Source organism: Saimiri boliviensis, chromosome 16 (assembly GCF_048565385.1).
Source record: "Saimiri boliviensis isolate mSaiBol1 chromosome 16, mSaiBol1.pri, whole genome shotgun sequence".
NCBI classification, from domain to species: domain Eukaryota; kingdom Metazoa; phylum Chordata; class Mammalia; order Primates; family Cebidae; genus Saimiri; species Saimiri boliviensis.
The window spans coordinates 5,911,920-5,930,769 of record NC_133464.1 but is presented as its reverse complement, the minus strand read 5'-3'; the positions used below and the strand labels follow the sequence as shown (position 1 = coordinate 5,930,769).

General features: G+C 38.0%; 1 protein-coding gene across 5 annotated transcripts in view; it reads right to left on the bottom strand.

The window, feature by feature from the left end:
* Nucleotides 1-18,850, bottom strand: part of LIG4 (DNA ligase 4) — a 185,263-nt gene that overhangs the window by 23,043 nt on the left and 143,370 nt on the right. For 4 of the 5 annotated variants that reach the window (XR_012514280.1, XR_012514281.1, XR_012514282.1 and 1 more), the window contains 3 exons: nt 7,734-7,885; nt 6,889-6,994; nt 487-542 (listed from right to left, as the gene is read on the bottom strand). The gene's annotated coding sequence lies outside the window, so the exon portion shown is untranslated. Of the gene's footprint in view, nt 1-486; nt 543-6,888; nt 6,995-7,733; nt 7,886-10,941; nt 11,673-18,850 lie in introns of those variants that run through there. The other variant, XR_012514284.1, reaches the window with a different exon arrangement.

Below are 18,850 nucleotides of genomic sequence, written 5' to 3'. Positions count from 1 at the left end.
GTGAGCTATGATTGCACCACTGCACTCCAGCTTGGGTATCAATCAGAGCAATATCCCGTCTCAATTTAAAAAAAAAAATTACATATACAAATCTTGGTTTCAGAAGTGGCCTTTATTTCAAACATTTTGTTTTCCTCCATAAAACATTCAAATGTGAGATCAAATATTTTGGTTCTTGATTCTTGGTTTGGAAAAATGCAGACCCCTTATCCACAGGTGTGATGTGGTTATGTGCCAATTTACCCTGTTAGTAAAGCATAAGATTTATAATTCATTTTATTTTAGATATTTACATATAGAAATAAATTATGAGAATTTGTGTTATCAGAATTCAAATATTTCTGGGAAACACACTTAAGCAGTATTTACATCAATTTAAGAGCCTTGATAAAAACAGAAAAATTCAGTTGCCTGTCATTTAAGAAAATGGAACATCATAAAAATACAGCCTAAAATGTCAAAAGCAGTGCCACATTCTTTACTCACCATCTACTGATTGGGTGGTCACCAGGCATCAGAGACCCTGTTATGTGCTGGGGATGCTGCAAAAGACAAAATAGTATTTATTTAGATGCCTGTTTAATTTTCTTTGTTATTTAAAATGTATGTTTGTTGCGGCTCTGCTTACAATAGCAAAGACCTGGAACCAACCCAAACGCCCAGCAATGATAGGCTGGACAAAGAAAATGTGGCACATATACACCATGGAACACTATGCAGCCATAAAAAATGATAAGTTCATGTCCTTTGTAGAGACATGGATGAATCTAGAAACCATCATTCTCAGCAAACTGACATGACAACAGAAAGCCAAACACAACATGTTCTCAGCAGGTGCTTCGGTACTGGCCTCTGTAAATGAGTACTTATAACTTCCTTCTTCCTTTACCTATTCCATGTATCCTCTGCCCCCTCCTGGCACCTCAGATCATGGGTTTCTATACCCAGTGCAATGACTGGAGGGCCTGGATCCTCAGAGGCTCTGCCTCGCTCTGCCTGCTGTAGCTTTCCACGGACTTTTCCTACATGGCATGGTAGTTTGAGACATGATCCAGGGAGCCCCTGGATCCTAGACACATTCCTCCGCTTGCCCACATTGTGTAGCAGCAAGCTGTTTTGTTATTTTGTCTCCCCATCCCCCAAGACTTTTTTTTTTTTTTGAGAGAGGGGAAGAAAGTGGTCATTTGTACTAAAGATACTTTCTTCTCATTAGGCAAAATAATGCAATTGCTTTAATCATTGCATGGAAGTGAAAATACACGTGGAAAGTTCAACATGGGTGCTGAGTATACAAAATGGTGGATTGTACTGGCTATTTGGATAGTATGCTATTATCTCTGAAACCACCTTTGCAAAATCATAAGAGAAATCTGACACAGTTGATTCCATCTTGCTTCTAACTTCCCTTGGTCATTTCTGGGTGTGGGCCAAACTAACTTTGGAAGAAATTTAGTTTGTAGTTTAAATAATAACAGGCCTTCCTCCAAATTAAACCATCCTTATAAAACTAATGAAAGGTCTCCAGGTTAGGAGGATGAGAGAGAAATGACTGCCTGCCATTGTTCCAGAGGTCACAAGATTTGCAGCTTCCTTAATTACACCTATCGAAAACATCACTACTGTAGAACCTAAGATTGGGCATTTGAGATGTCTTTTCAGGCCTTTGCCTTTCTGGCTACCAGATGGCCCCACTGGGACCAGCAACTCCTCTGGGGGTTCCTACTTAGGAGCTCAGTCAGCACACAAGAACTGCTTTTCACACCCTTATGATTGCATCCCCAACCAATCAGCATTCTCCCTTCCCTAGTCTCCTGCCCACTGAACTATCCTTGAAAAACCTTAGCCTCAGAATTTTCATTGGGATCGACTTAAGTATTAACTCCACCTCCCAGGTAGTGTGGAAGACTGTACATCAATTAAACTCTTCCTTTACTGCAATGCCATAGTCTCAGCCAATTGGCTTTGTGCAGCAGGCAGGAAGGACCCCACAGATAATTACATCCTCCCCCTCAAACCATCTCTTGATTCTCTGCTCTGTGATGCTGGGGGTGAACTGCAAACTATGCTTGGTTGCCAGCAAGCTTTCTGTCAACGTATGCCGACGGGTGCTAGGGAGAGAGTGGGAGGCAGGAGGCATAGGAGGGCTTGCTGCTTCCTAGGTCTTATTTTTCCTACCAGGTTTGCCCCAGTCATGACCCTTCCCTTTGGAAGCATTTTTGGGTTTTAATAGCAGCTGGTTCTATTTCCAGATATCTTCCTTAATGCCAGAATTGGCTTCTAGGCTGGTGCTGGTATTTCTGAAAATACCAACACCAGCCTAGAGGCACCTCTCTTTCCTCGGAATTCTGGGTTCCAATTCTGTGACCCTTGTCTGAGAGACTGAGGCTCCAAAAGTTGTTCAGAAGCCCTTCTCCTCAGACATGTAGGACCCAGCTCAGCAAAGCCTCTTCCAAGCTCAAAACATTCCAGCACCAGCCAGGCAATATCTCACCTAAGACATCACAGACTCAGTTCACAGACTCTTCAGACAATGTTGTAGGTTCTAATCCCAAGCTCATCCCTCTTTTCCCAGCTCTTAATGTCTCACTCACCAGTTCCTTTAAGTCTTCTGGTCCTCTCATACCTGTTTAGCCTATACCCTGTATTAAACTCTCTCTGATTTAAAAAAAAAAAAAAAAAAACTATTTGGTTTTCTGTGGAAACCAGAAACTTGATCTTGAATCCAAGCTCTCAGTTTGAAGCTCATTCGTTAAAGCAATATTCAATCAGAAACACATCTCAGTTATACTGAATTGCCCTTACTGACACTAAAATGCATCATAATTTTTCTGGTATTCTCTTTGGAATTAATACCGAGTTATGTTAGTTGAAATTAAGTTAGTAGACATTATGGGCCAGCAGATGAGCTTTTTCTTGGATTGTGGACAGCAGATAGATAAGTAACATTTTTTTTTTGAACCAAATAGATTTCTAACAATAATGTAAGCTTGATATCATATTGAGTTTTAAAAAAGAAAAAACAGTGAGACATTGCCTAAATTTAGTACCATATGAAGTAGATCTTTAACTTTTTTTTTCATTAAGTTTTATTTTAAGTTCCAGGGTACACGTGCAGTACGTGCAGGTTTGTTACATAGGTAAGTATGTGCCATAGTGATTTACTGCACAGATTTACTACAACCCATCGTTAGTTATTATTCCTGAGGCTCTCCCTCCCCACATGCCCCTGACAGGCCCCAGTGTGTTGTTCCCCCCACTCCCTATATGTTCATGTGTTCTTATCTTTCAGCTCCCACTTATAAGTGAGAGCATGCAGTGTTTGGTTTTCTGTTCCTGCATTAGTTTGCTGAGGATGGCTTCCAGCATCATCCATGTCCCTGCAAAAGACATGATCTCATTCCTTTTTATGGCTGCATAGTATTCCATGGTAGATATGTACCACACTTTCTTTATCCCATGTATCATTGATGGTTATTTGAGTTGATTCCATGTCTTTGCTATTGTGGAAAGTGCTGCAATGAACATACCTGTGCATGTATCTTTATAATAGAATGATTTATATTCTTTCGGGTATATATCCAGTAATGGGACAGGTGGGTCAAATGGTATTTCTGCTTCTAAATCTTTGAGGAATTGCCACACTGTCTTACATGATGGTTTAACTAATTCACATTCCCACCAATCATTTAAAAGCATTGCATTCCCTTTTATCCACAACCTTGCCAGCATCTGTTGTTTCTTGGCTTAAATCACCACCATTTTGGCTGGCGTGAAATGTTATAGCCCTGTGGTTTTGATTGACATTTCTTCTAATGATCAGTGATGTTGAGCATTTTTTGTCATATGTTTGTTGGCTGCATGAATGTCCTTTTTTGAGAAGCATGTGTTCATTAGACCTTTACCTTAGAGAATACTGAAAGCTAAGAGCACTGAATTCAGGGATCTAGAGGAACAGGATCATGAGATGACCGAGTTTCCTGAGATGAATGAGGATGCTCTTAGTTAGTGACTCATTGAAATGAATCTATGTTACTGTGAGAGGAAATTAAATTTGGGACCCCAAATTCATTTAATCAAAGGGAAAAGTCAAGCTGGAAACTGGGTCATGCAAAGCTGCTTCCCACTTTTAGTTCCTAAATAAGATGACTATAAGATTAAAAACTACACATCTCCCCCATATTTTGCCCACAAAGAAATTCCTATTGGGCTGTTAAAATTTCACCATGACAACGCAAACTGATAGCTCATCTTTACAGGTGCAATCACTGCTGGCCCACCAGACACAAATGCATATCTGATTACTCGCCTGCTCCATTTTGTCTGTGTCATCTTACATAAAAAATGCATATTCACTGAGCCAGACAGAAGCATGAATGACGATATTCTCTACCCCCATCTTACATGAAAATTGTATGCTTCTCAATATCCCTCCCTTTACTTTTTAAATTTGGAGCGCTCAAAATCATCTTTGGAGAAAGGCATAGACCTGTCTCCTGGGTGCATCTTTAACTTTGGCAAATGAATCTCCTAAAGTGGTTGAGACTTGTCTCATCATTTTTCCCAACTGACATTACCGGAGTGCTTGTTCCATCCCCCCAATTTCCTTTATCTTCTGAGGAGAATACTTAGGCAGCTTTGTATTAATAATATTATATCTACAGCACACAGAACTTTATTTCCTATAATTCAGCTTAATTTATGACTCCATCTTTAGCTGTTCCTGATTCAAGATATTTGGATTGTGACACATTTCAAATATCTTATGTTAATGCCAACTGCTTAGTCCATTTTGTGTTGCTGTGGAGGACAACTTGAAGCTGGGCAACTTACAAAGAGAAGGTTTATTTGGCTCACAATTCTGATGTCTGGAGAAATTCAAGACTGGCTATCTCATGAGGGTCTCAGGCTGCTTCCACTCATGGTGAAAAGCAAAAGGGAGTCAGTGTGTGGTAGAGAAAGAGAGAGTGAGTGAGGGAGAGAGAGAGAGAGAAAGTGGGGGGAAAATAGTGGAGGTGCCAGGTTCTTTATAACGAGCTCTCTCCTGAGAACTCATTGAGTGAGAACTAACTCCCCTCTCCCCAGGGAGGTTATTAATCTATATATGAGAGATCCACCCCCAGGACCCAAACGCCTCCCATAAGGCACCACCTTCAACAATAGGATCAAATTTCAACATGAGGTTTGCAGGGGACAAACTTCCAAATTCTAGCACCGAAACATGGCAGTTAGAGCATGTGCTCAATCGCTGGTCCACATATTCCCGAAGAGGTCTGTGGCGCCTGCTGGTGTGGTCCATTCAAACTCCCTGCAGCGTTGCTGGGCCACAGAAATCTCTAATGAGGCAGCCGGGCGGGGCCATGGACCTGCTGCTGAGGGCTCCTTTCAGAGCTATGTTTCCTCTCCATGGCTCTGTCAGGACACAGAGATACCGCTCGTGTCTCCTCCCTAGACTCAGAGAATGTCTTTATTTTGAGTGTGTGCTGTCTTTTTAAACTTTTATTGTTTGTACGAAGCATCCTCAAAAGTCCATCAGTTCTCTGCATCTTAGATTATCAGAGTTAAAAGGGTCAGTAAAGTTGAATTCCATCATTCACCATGTTCTTCAATTGTACATATCATATTAATACAAACATTGAAAAATAAATCTCTGATATAAGAATCTTGTGACACCTTTGAGGTAACTGTTTCTCTAACTGGAGTGCTTCAACACTGGTGGTTTAGGATTTTATTTAAAAACTACCATTTAAGTGAGCACTGAAAATGTGTTTCTGAGATCCACATGAGACTTCAGGGTTCAAGTTTGCATTTGTTTTTATTAATCTTATTTGCCACCATTGCTTTATTTTAGTTTTAATGAACATGAGATTGTTAGTTAATGCTTCTTAATTTTGAAGAGTTTATGAGGGAGAAAAATTCATAAAGGGAGTATAAAGAAAGATAAATTTTGTTTCTAATATTTAAATGATTTAAAAAAATGAGGAGTTTAAGATGTCTTACCTAGCAATGCATAATATTTTCACCAAATAATCTCCACTCCCTGCCAACTGAAACAAGTTTTACAGTGTTTATAGTAACAGGTCATTGGTCTCCTTGAAAACCCCAAAACTGATTTTTGTCACATCTTTAAGGGCTTGGTTTTAAAACCATGACCCATATAACAATTTATAATTACAAAAATAATTATTGAGAAATCCACAAGAATTTTACAAGGTTGCAATACATCCATCACCAACAGGCACTAAAGTGAGCCTTTCTACATTCTCTGAGACTTAGGTACTCACACAGGGTTGTAGCAAGAGTGAAACTAAAACCAACAACTTACTGAATCTATTCTCAACATTTACATCACTTTCTGCTTTGGATTTTGCAGTTGTCTGAAGCACTACTGCATCTTGTGGATACAGAGAAGCAGGGAACAGGGGATGGCAGGTCACAGTGTATCCTCACGTTTTGTTTATCTCTGCAGCTGTGAGCTGTTAAACAGCTGTCAGCCCAGGGAGGGGCCTGGTGGCAGCCAGGACACCTCTCAGACCCACTGCAAGGTGTAGCACATTGGTGGTGAAGTAGCATCTTCAGCAGAGATTGGCTCATGTAAACTGGAATAATTGGTACAAACAGGCTTTTGGTGAAAAACTACTCCACTTAAAGGAATAAACTACTTGCCTCTTGCATTGGATTAAGTTATTTTTCTCCTTGGCTGATACATCTCTAATTCCACTTCCAGACCCTGCCAATCTAATTATTTTAGCCTAACACACACATGTTTATCAGAACTCTGGTTAGGTTCTGATACTGAATTGTTGTGGTATTTCATTCCTAAATCTTATATCAGAGGGTTTCTTGAATCATCTGTTCCAATATAATCTATTAATCAATGGTTCCTCTTACCTTTTATTAACATTTTAATGATTTTATTTTTGTCCAAGAATGTGCTTCAGTTTTCTCCTTCCACTCTCTTTCATCTTCTGTTAACAATAAATCTCCATTTCTTTACCTGCAAAATAGAGGTAGCCGGATTAAATACTAATGGATTGTATGAACTTGTCAATAACAAAAATAACTCAATAAGAATTTGGTTTTCTAGTATCTTAGAGTGATTTACTTTAAGAACTGGTTTAAGACACCATATTGAAACTTTATGAAAATAATTATTGGGAAAATATTCTCGTATGTTTACTATGCAAAAAGTTCTAAAGCTTGAGTTATCATAGCCATGTTCTCTTGTCTGTTAATTCATAAGCATTTTGGCCTCAGAAAATATATAATTAACTTTACTTCCCAAAATACAGTTTTGGATAGTCTTGAATTAGTGTCTTGATATATGATAGGTAATTTTATTATATAGGATAGGTTACATCAATAAGGTAGAAAATTAGGAGCCATTTAGTATGTAAGGGGAAAATCTAAGCAAGTTTAAAGTATGTACATTTACAATATTTGAAACTGCTCTCAAATTTCCAGACCATTTCATTTATTTTATTTCTTCCAGGGCTAATGTTTTTGTTTGTTTGTTTGTTTGTTTGTTTTTAGCATTTCCCTCTTACCATGACAACAGAGGTGCAGCTCTGGGTCATTCTAAGTGTGTTTGCTGCTTTTGCAGGTGCCTAAGAATGACGCAGGTGCAGCTTGTCTGTGTTCACATCTTCCTTACACGCTACCTGGGTCCTGGCTGTGTGGACAGCGAGGCCTAACATGCGTCTCCCATTGCACGCAGGTTACCCCCAGTTGCCCACCTGTGAGCAGATGGCGTGCAGCTGGATGGTCCCGGATGTCCTCTCTCTTTTATTGGACTTCAGATTTTAAAGTTTTTTCTTTCCTCTCTTAAACATTTTTCACCCGCTGTAAGCAAATACCTCTCTCCATTCCACATCATTGCTGCCAGAATCTGTCATAAAGATTTAGAGAAAAGATGGAATTTCAATGTTGCGCGACCACAAGCCCCCTGCTGCACCTTCTTCCGTGGGAGCGCTCCTGCCCAGTGATTTCACAGACCTGTTTTGACACAGTGAAAGCCTAACAAGGAAAAGCTATTGCTTTCTGAAAAGCTGGTGATTTTCTCCCAGCGAGATCTTACCAGTGCTGCACAAATTAAAAGACAAACACCTTCTTCTTTAGAACCTTACAGAGTGATTACCAGCTATACATTTATATGCAAACACAAAAGTCATTTTACTTTCTAATGTAACATCTAAGCCCCAGTGTTTGGGAAATTATGCATGCTTTGCTAAAAAACAAGTGTCAGTGCATTTAGGTAAAGGATAATAACGTTTAATTTTAAAGTGTATACATTTTGAACTAAGTGTTAATAATAGAACCAAAATTGAGATAGGGCTTCTTAATATTAAACAGTTTGCAAGTTAAAGGTTAATTTTCAATATGATCTGAGCTAAAAAATTTCCATTCTAAATGCCAGGTAAATACAATATATTTTTATCTTTATTCTGTAACCATCTTACAATATGCTAAGGGAATTATTAGTGCTATTTCCAGGCACATCACTAAATCAATCACAGCAGTACACACAGGGAGAGACAAAAGCCCAGAACCTTAATATACACAAAAACAGGAAACAAATATTTTAATATTTATAGAAATATTAGGGCCTGTGCCAAGTAATATTTCTGAACATTTTATGTTAATGGAATGCCTGCTTCTAACTTACTAAGCATGACATCATAATTTTAAATGTTTAATTTTATATGTGATAAGTAAAATATTTATTTATGATATATAGAAGTACAGTACACAATAATCTGGGCACGGTGGCTCACGCCTATAATCCCAGCACTTTGGGAGGCTGAGGCTGGCGGATTACAAGGTCAGGGATTTGAGACCAGCCTGACTAACATGGTGAAACCCAGTCTCTACTTAAAATACAAAAATTAGCCAGGGCTGATGTTGCACACCTATAATCCCAGCTAGTTGGGAGGCTGAGGCAGGAGAACTGCTTGAACCCAGGAGGCAGAGGTTGCGTGAGTGGAGAGTGGGCCATTGTACTCCAGCCTGGGCAACAAAGCGAGACTCCATCTCAAAAAAAAAAAAAGAAAAGAAAAGAAAAGAAAAGAAATAAAGTATACAACAAAAGTGCTGGTATCTGCTTTCATTTTGGATCTAAAATAGTCATTTTTGCTCAAGTCAACTTCAAAGTCATTTTCACAGGTTTGAAATGCTTGATAATAATTATTATCCTACCTAAAAGATACATTGTATTGTCTGTATGGAAAATGCTCAAATAGAATTTTCTTTATATGTTTTCATTTGAATGGACATCCAATAAAGCTGAAAATATAAAAATGTCATGTCCCTAATATGAAGTTTTCTAGTTCGAAGATGTGTCTTCAAAAATATAAGTAATCTTGATGAAAACAGCATTCCTGTTCTTAACAGCAATCGTTTACTTAACAAGTATCCTTGGAGCTGAGACTTGGTATAGCTTTTCCCTGACACATAAGTCAAATCTCACACATCAATCAAATGATATTAGAAGCATTTAGGTCGTTTATCCAATTTCTCTATATAAGACTACCAAGGAGGGAGGAGCATGTGCCTGTTGCTGAGAAGTATTTAAATCTTTTCGCAGCCACTCACAATCTTCCCACAGGCGACAGCTGCTTCAGGTGCTCTTACTGCCACCCTCATCTCAAACCTCCCTATGCTCTTCTACTTTTATGACCACTCCCTAAGCCTCCCTTTAGCCTGTCATCTTCTTCAGATTCTATCTGTAGACTCCTGCCTGGTTGTTTCACATCAAACCTGTAATTCCAGATCCAAGATGCCATTCAGAATTTGAATCAATATGCTTGAAATGAGGAAGGGATATGAGAATATTTATATGGTATGTGTGTGCTTTCTATAGTACAAATAGATTGCTGTTGATCAGGTGTCATACAAACATGTATTTCTTCTCGGAGGCACTTCCTTTCCCCCAAAATAAATCACCCATTCCTCAGCTCCCAGACTGCTACACACACATGACAGCCACCCCTTACACTGGATAATGATGCTGCCAGTGTAAGCCAATTGTGATATATTTTACCCCAGTAATTCTCCACTGGTGACAGTATTAACCTCAAAGAGCATTTGGCAATCTTTGTGTCTGGTCTGTTGGTTGGTAGGTTCTTACCCACAAATGTTAAACATTTTTTTAAAAATTAAAAATAAATAATCAAAATAAAATACTGTCATTCTCTGTTTCCTTTCCAGTAGTCTAAACATGGTCATGCTTGAATGGAAAATTCTGCCTACCTCACTGAAGGTTATATAACACATAAAAACAGCCCAACGAAATACCATGCAGGGATTTTCTAAACAGGGGTAGGGGTGAGGGAATCTAAATCTCTAAATGTATTCATTTCCCAGGACTGCTGTAGCAGAGTATCAAACAGGTGGCTCAGAACAGTGACTGTTTTCTCATAGTTCTGGAGACCAGGTGTCTGAATTCAAGGTGTCAACAGGGCCATGCTCTCCCTGAGGCCTCTAAGAGGATCCTTCCTCACCTCCCAAACTGCCATAGTGGCCATCAACCCTGGCTTGTAGATGCAGCACTCTAGTAACATGGCCATCTCTTCCCTCTGTGTCTTACTTTGTCTTCCCCGTGTGTGTGTGTCTGTCTCTGTATTTAAATTTTCCTTCTTTGTTAGGACACCAGTCATATTGGATTAGGATCCAACCTAATGACCTCATTTTAATGCGATGATCTCTGGAAAGATCCTATTTCCAAATAAGGTTGCATTGTGACATACTGAGGGTCAGAAATTCAATACATCATTTTTTAAATACATTTTTATCTTCAAAAAAAGATTTCTGGCTGGGCACAGTGACTCACATGTGTAATCTCAGCATTTTGGGAGGCCAGGGCAGGCAGATCACAAGAGATCATCCTGGACTACATGGTGAAACCCCATCTCTACTAAAAATACAAAACAGCATGGTGGCATGTACCTGTAGTCCCAGATACTCAGGAAGCTGAGGCAGGTGAATTGCTTGAAACTGGAAGGTGGAGGTTGCAGTGAACCAAGATCAGGCCACTGCACTCCAGCCTGGCAACAGAGTGAGACTCTGTCTCAAAAAAAAAGACAAAAGAAAAAAAAAAGATTTCTATTTTTAAATGGAAAACCTTATACATTTTTCAATTACATTTTAAATTATCTTATTATTGGAAGGTCAATAATTTTTAACTGATCTCAGAAGACACAACTTATGAAATATTCTTTTGTCCTATCTGACTTCATTGTGTACAGGGACTGAGGGCATCCCTGTAAAGTAAAAACCAAAAATTGCAAAAGCAAAATGAAGTCATATTCCAACTGTGAGATTTAATTTTCTGTTTCAACTTGACTAGGCTTAGGGTGTCCGATTGCTGGTAAAACATAATTTCCAGGTGTGTCTGTAAGAGCGTTTTGCGAAGAGATTTACACACTGTCACGAATGTGGGTGGGCATTGTCCAGTCCACTGAGGGCCCAGATAGAACAAAAAGGGGAAAGAAAGGCGAACTTTCTCTTCTTGAATCGAGACATCATCTTCTTCTGCCCTGGGATTTTGTCTCCTCTGGTTCTCAGGTTTTTAAACTTGCACTAAATTACACTACCAGCTTTCCAGGGTCTCCAGCTTGCAGACAGCATATTATGAGATTTAGCCTCCATAAATACATAAGCTAATTCCTATAATAAAGCCATCCCTTCAGCTCTCGCTCTTTCTCACACTTTCTGTTTCTCACTCACTCTCAATTATATTTATATAATATAATTAACATACAAATATATTTTTGTATTAATTATACACACACACGTGCGCGCACACACACACACACACACACACACACAATTGACAGTTTTCCAGATCTTTGGATTAAACAAATCCACAGGTTCAAAAAGCCCAATGAATTACAGACAAAATAGTAAAAATCATGACACATTTTTAATACAACACCAAGACAAAGAGGAACTTACTTATGTTTTCTTGTTTTATCCATTGATTTAATATTTTTTCTTGTTTAGCTCATTGATTTTCTTCTTAAAGATAATGTATTTTGTTTACTAACTGAATGTCTCCACTTAAGCATTCCACAAGAATTATTGAATTAAAATTTTTATGCTATTAATTTGGATATGTTCCTTTCATAGAAAATAAATGTTCTCTCTGACTCTACCTTCATGTTTTGAACCAACATCTAAAATGGCACTTGTTGATTTTATCTAGGATTGTAAATTATCGCTGTGATAACAACATAAACGATTTTGTTAAGCTTCTTGCCTTTACCATTCTATTTTGTCATTATAGTTGACAATACAAATTTTGATATTTATTATTTCCACAGTCATGACTGATGTTTTCTTGTATTATATTCGTAACTTTGACATCTTTCAAATGGCTCAGGCTTCAAGTACTGTTTTCAGGACTACTCCTAGAAGCTAAGTTTTATGAATCCTAAATATCTGCAATGGGCATGGACATTTTGGTTTAAATATTTCCTACTCAGCAATTGTGTATATCATGTTATCTTTCTGGTCTGTTACATAACTATGAAGAAACCTATAGCCACTTTAAATTTGTACTACTCTGTTGGTTCTATTATTAAAGATATGAACGTCAGCCAAATGATCACCCAATTACAAACAGGTGCAAATAATTTCTTTATTTTGTCTTCAACCTTGATAAGCCCTCTGCTTCTAAAAAGTCAGATGGTAATGTTTTCCTCATCATAAAATGCTTTGGTCCTCTATATACTTGATTACATCTCTTCCTTCAGTTTTTTCATTTTTTTCCTTATATATCATAGAAGGATATATTATACATTCAATATCTTTTCTCCTTTTTTATAACTTTCATCTATTCTTTTCTCTCCTCTTTGTGATTGGTTTACAAATATGTTCTTTAGATACCTAATTCAATTTTTAATATATCAGACCTGTTCTTTAAGCTTTCCACTTGTTCTTTTCTTCTCTGTTTTTTTTTATGCCAGCTATTCTCAATTTTGCTTTTACGACTATATAATGACCTATACTTTCATCACAGATAATTTTCTTTCCTGAGAACATGAAGAAATTACATTATATTTTTGGTTTTGCAAAAAGTCAATTTCAGAAATATGCATTTCTCCTCTTTTCTTTGTATATGTTCTTGTTTCTTTTTGTGCCCATTTAGATTTTTCTCTATTTACTCAACAATACAAAAAGCCACCTAGTTTGATGGTTAACTCTTCTATGCTCCCCATACAGCATCTTTCCAAACAACAGCAGCATGCTATAGACAGAACAGCACAGCCAAGGTAATGCATAAGTATTTTGATTTTTTACAATGATCTCTTCGCTAGGAACATGCATCAAGAAAAAAAATAAATAACCAGCAAAAGCAGTGCCCAAGATGATCTTAGGAAATCTCCAGGTTCAATACATTTCTGTTTATCTGTCTTACAAACCATTTGCTCATTAGTTCAGATATTTTTCTTTACATGAATCCTTCAGAACTATACCTCAATTCTTCCTTCTTTTGTGGTTGCAAAATCATGAAAACTTATAATTCATTCCTCTCAATCACTGCATCATTTTCATGTTTAAAAGTATCTTTCTGTATGAACAGACACTTTACAAAAGAAGACATCCATGAGACCAACAAACATATGAAAAAATGCTCATCATCACTGGTCATTAGAGAAATGCAAATCAAAACTACATTGAGATACCATCTCACGCCAGTTAGAATGGCAATCATTAAAAAATCTGGAGACAACAGATGCTTGAGAGGATGTGGAGAAATAGGAAGACTTTCACACTGTTGGTGGGAGTGTAAATTAGTTCAACCATTGTGGAAGACAGTGTGGCAATTCCTCCAGGACCTAGAAATAGAAATTCCATATGATCCAGCAATCCCACTACTGGGTATATATCCAAAGGATTATAAATCGTTCTACTATAAGGACACATGCATACGAATGTTCATTGCAGCACAGTTTACAATAGCAAAGACCTGGAACCAACCTAAATGCCCATCGATGATAGACTGGACAGGGAAAATGTGGCACATATACACCATGGAATATTACACAGCCATCAAAAACGATGAGTTCGTGTCCTTTGTAGGGACATGGATGAACCTGGAAGCCATCACTCTCAGCAAACTGACACAGGAGCAGAAAATCAAACAGCACATGTTCTCACTCATAGGTGGATGTTGAACAATGAGAACACATGGACACAGGGAGGCGAGCACTACACACTGGGGTCTGTTGGAGGGAAATAAAGGAGGGACAGCAGGGGGTGGGGAGTTGAGGGTGGATGGCATGGAGAGAAATGCCAGTTATAGGTGAGGGGAAGGAAGGCAGCAAATCACACTGCCACGTGTGTACCTGTGCAACAATCTTGCATGTTCTTCACATGTACCCCAAAACCTAAAATGCAATTTAAAAAAAAAAGAAAAAAAAAGTATCTTTCTGAATGAGCATTTTCAACCACATCTAATGATTCAGGCATTCTATTCTTACAAACAAGATGTAGTATGCACTTTATCCCCAAATACGCAAGACCAAATGGTGTGCCTCTCACATCTATATGGTTTGACATAACATTTTTTTTTACCTGATATTATAATAAGATTTCTAATGTGACCAAGATGACCCAAGAACAGTTTCTCCCTTGAAATAGTTAGGATGCCTGGATTACTGTAGGCACTGGCAAAGTTGAGAAAATTTTGAGTATGAGCAAATCTCTTTGAGATAATTGAAATGAATTTATTAGTTTGAAAGATAGGCAAAATGTTTGAAAGACAAAAACAATTTTAATTTCAGAAATAAATTAGGAGACCTGAAAACAAGAAAGATTAATTTCTTAAATTAAAATGGAACATGTATTATGTGCCTAGATCATAATAAGTGTAACTTTCGGATGTTGATGTGGTTAGGGTTTTCTTGCCTACTGAGAGGGTATGCTGACCTTAAGACATACGGGATTTTGAGAAAAGGTTTTCTCCAATAATTTGCAAATATAAATGTTATTCAAGCCAAACATTTTACTATTTTCCTTAACCTACATTGAGTATAGCTGGCTATAAATTTTTTGAAAAGCGACCCTGGAAATTAACTCACAAGCATTTGATAACTTTCTCATCAAGGAAAATGTAAGCATCCATGGCGAGGCACCAAAAAATCCCCAATTTCTAGCTCAGAACCTCTTTATGCTCTTTCCATAAGTTCTTTGATTTCACTCTAATAATTGAAACCACAGGAGGTTTTTGAGGAGAGGTGTGTTGTGAACAGGTCTGTTCTGAGGACAGGCAGTGAAATTGCTGCTGAAAATTTCAGAGGATGTTGCAATAATAGAACTGAGAAATGATCATGACTTTGACTAGGATAGTAGCCGTGAATGTAGTATGAAATAGGTTGTGTATGAAAAAAAGGTGACAGAAAGAGATTTGTCAGGGATGAGTCCAATAATTTTTCTTGAGCCACTGAAAGAACGTAGTTACTATTTAGTGAGATGAAGAAGATCATATGAAGGACAGGTGGAGAAGAAAAATCAGGATTTTAGTTTTAAGTTTTTTTTTTAAGTTCAAGATGTCCATTTAAAATCAAGGGAAAAAGTTGAGTAGTCAGTTGAATATAATATTTGGAGTTTAGAGAAAAGCTCTGGATCAGAGATATATGGTTGGCTATTATTAACATAGAGACGGAATTCAAAGTTTTAAGACTGGATGAGATGACCCAGCATATGAGTCTAGTGAGAGAAAAGAAGAAGTCTGAAAATTGAGCCCTTAGACTTGAAGATGTTAGATAAAGATAAAGAAATCCAAAGGAGACTAATCATCTGAAAGTCCAATGAGGAGAGATTTGCAAGAAGTGATTAATGGTCATAAGCTGAGGATTGCTTAAATAAAAAACAAACAAAAAACAGACCAAGAATCAATCATTGGCTCTGGCATCAGTGAGATTATTGATAACATCAGTAACAACTCTTTGGGTGAAGCTGTAGAAGTAAAAGCATACTCGGAAGGGAACTGGAGACAAAATATTGACAAGTCTTCTGACAAACATCGCTAACGAGAAGGAACAGAAAGACAAGGTTATCGCTGGAGATGGAGTGTGGAGTTCATTACAGTTATTAAGGTGTACAAGCAAAAGGCTGTTTTTAGAAGGGCACAGGCAGTTAGTCTTTGAAATGTGCAATGTATTTGACTACATGCAGAGATGTTTGTATACATGGGGTGAGAGTGAGTGGAAAATTTATTCTGATATTTTCTGTTTTCTGCAGCAACTGAGAATGAAGATTGGAAAGGATATATGAGAGATCTGAATAAAATTGGAATAAGTATGAAATAGTCTAGTCAATCAGTCAATCAGTCATCTGTTGCTGCCTTAAAAACGACCTTAAAATCCCCAATGGCTTTAAAAAGATGATGAATTCCACCTTAGCTAACCAACTCATTGTCTCTGTTTCACATGCTGTGAGCTGGGGAGGCTAGATGAGAGACTGGAGTACCCACTGTCAAGATGGCTTGCTCACATGGTGCATAAGTGGGTGTTGAAGCTGTCAATGAGTCAGGTGCCCAGCTAAGATGTGCACCCCAGGCCTTGTCTCCTATCCACATGAGCCTCTCCATGGGCTGCTCTGAGTCATAATGGCTGTATGCTAAGAGCAAGCATCCCAAGAAGAGCAAGTGGAACCTGTATCACCCTTAATGGCTCAGTCTGGGATGTCACAATTACATCAATTTGTCCACAGTCTATTGATTAAGGCAGTCACAAAGTTTCACCTAGGTTCAAAGGAAGGAGATATATTCCCCCACCCCCAATTCTATTTGAAGGGTGTAAAGTTCACATCACAAGAAGAAAATACGATGGGAGGTATTGTTGCTGCCATCTTTGGATACAATGATCTGTCACCAAAGAGTCATCTAAAAGAGTAGGAGAATAAATAGGCCTGGGAAATGAGATATGATTGCTAGATGGTTCTAAGAATCCCTCTGAGATTGTCACAAACTGAAAGAATTTAAATGTAAGTATGTGTTTTGCTATCCACATTCAGGTATGAGAATAATTACTTGTACTAGATAAAGATGCAAAATTTAAGTAGGCTTTAGATTTTCATAGACAAAGTGATGAAAGATGCTCACGCAGAACACCCAAGTTCAATAAAGAGAAAAGTGAGAAACCTAAAGAAGATGATGGGCTGGAACAAGGAATTGTGAACAATGGACCACAGATTTCACAGAAACAAGAAGTTGTTGTGTTTGAGATATTGGAATCAGCTGAAAGTGTTTATTTGAGAGTAATATGCTTAAAATTGAAATTAAAAAGGGAGAAATAGTATTGATAACAACAGTGCGCATGTAAGCTATGACCACAATAGTAATTTAAATTGAGATGAAGTCAAGAAAATAAGAAGCAGGGATTTTACTGGTATAATATACATGGATATAGAAAATGCAGAACAATTCAGGATGGAATAACCACGAGGGAAGTTTTAGAAGCTTTATGTAATAAGAAGTAAACCAGAAATCTGTAGGTGACTCTTATTAATCCCAGCTTGCACAAAGAGTGATTTAAGCACAGAGACATTAGTAACTTGCCCTAAAAGAAGCAGAGCCTAGATTGGAGTCCAGTAAGTAGCTCAGAGTACCTTGTATCAAATTGAAAAGGGAGAGTATTATTGGTAATGACAACCTATAAGCTACGATCATGATTGTGAGTAGCTTCTCGGGGAACTCTACAATATGGTTTTTATACCTGAGTCTATACACACTGCTTTTAAAAAATCCATTAGTTTGATGCTGTGGCACCATGTTTACATTCTAAAATATTAAATGATTTAGATATTATTTAGTCATTTAACAGACTATTCCACAGTATCAGTAAAATACATGTACTCTCAATCATATAAGCCAATTGTATCATAGAGAGTACCATATAAATGATTGCACACGTCCACCTGTGTTGTCGCAAAGGAATATCTGAGACTGGGTAATTTATAAATCAAAACATTTATTTGGCTCACAACTCTGCTGTCTGCAAGATTAGGCCTCTGGTGAAGGCCCAGGCTGCTTCCATTTATGGTGCAAGGAGAAAAGGGGCTGGATGAAGAGATCACAGGATGAGAGAGGAAGCTAAAGAGAGGGGGAAAGCTGCCGCACTCTACTTAATAACCAGCTCTGAAGGGAATTAACGTACCAACAACTTGCTCACTTGTGCTTCCCAGAGGGGGGATTCATTTATTTATGAGGGATCCTCCCTCATGACCCAGACACTTGCCATTAGACCCACCTCCAACGCTGGGGATCCAATTTCAACATGAGATTTGAAGGAGTAAAACCAGCCATGTCCACAGCGTAGCCACACCCCTTCATAAATATAAATGGCTGTGTTTATATTTATAGGTGTGTTTATGTGCACCAAAACTTATGTATCCCTGAAAACACAGTGAAAAGGTTGGGCTTGCTCAAGTAATTACAGGGTCAGCAAAAAGGCATGTGACCCTAGCTGGGGGCCTGGTTATGCTCCTGAGGCAGTAAGTCTCAGGTTTCGACTGCCCATTATGTGGTTCGGTGTTTTCTTATCTCAAACCAGACTCTTCTCACGTTTATTTGATTCAAAGTGCTGTGTATATCTGGAAAAACAGAAATACCAAGGTAGTAAAGACTGCAAGTATAATTTTTAAAAATCTATTTGGGTATAAAGTTCTATGAGTATTTATTTAATTAGATTTAATCCAACTAGAAAAGAGCTCTTTCCTTATAATAGTTAACCTTTCAAAGCCCTGCACATTTCTAAGAATAAGAAGTGTTTGATGAATGCTATAAGAAGCAGCTCAAAAATAGATGGAAACACAGAAACCAGCTCACCTGGCAGAATATTATAATTTT